Below are 849 nucleotides of genomic sequence, written 5' to 3'. Positions count from 1 at the left end.
GAAAACATGTAGGGAGTCAAAGCACCCCTCTGTCCTTCTGGGTTCTTCTCAGAACTGGCTAGGTTGCATCTGCTAGAGGAGTGAGACAAGCAGACAAGTCCGATCACACCGGATTGTTTCTCTAGAGCCTTGAATAGCTATCCATGTTCTGTGTTCAGTCAGCCATGGATCTGAGTCTCAAAGAAACTAAACAAAAGTGTTTAGGCATCCTTTCCTTGGGCATGAGAGAGGCCCTGGAATTCACAGAGAGTGGGGCACTTAGGTCTAAAGAGCAGGTACCTCTGTAATTAGATGTTTTATCTTCACTTAGACTAAGATGGGCTTCTCTGGTGAAATAAAAGCAAACAAAAACACAAAGCCCAAATTGGGGTGATACCTTCAACTTTCAGGACCAGATAGCTGCACTGAAATAGCTGGGTTAAGGCAGGCTCAAGAGCACAACTGGGCTGGTCTGGCCTTCAGTGACTAGCTAGCAAATTCCAGAATTGAGATTTGGACTCAGGCAGGACACAGGAAGCAAGAATACCTAGCAAGAAAACAGGGGCTTGAGTGGATCTACCCACAGACCCCAGAGGAGGGACAGTAAAACAGAAATGGGAGGATTAGTTATTAAAAGAAGGTACAGATGGGCATGCCTCATAAAGTTTGGAACCCTAAATACAAGCAGATTTAAATAGAGAGTTACCATTTCCACAAAGAACTGCAAGTTCTACAAAGTGTAAAATGTAAAAAAAAAATTGGACAATTTTGGCTATAGCAATAAGATTTTACTTTGGAATCACTTCAGATTTTTCTATTGATTTATAAAGTCTGTAGAGGGCTTTTCAAAATCTTAGATTATTAATGAGC

This window comes from Suncus etruscus, chromosome 3 (genome assembly GCF_024139225.1).
Source record: "Suncus etruscus isolate mSunEtr1 chromosome 3, mSunEtr1.pri.cur, whole genome shotgun sequence".
Classification (NCBI taxonomy): domain Eukaryota; kingdom Metazoa; phylum Chordata; class Mammalia; order Eulipotyphla; family Soricidae; genus Suncus; species Suncus etruscus.
This window is presented reverse-complemented; position numbering follows the sequence as displayed.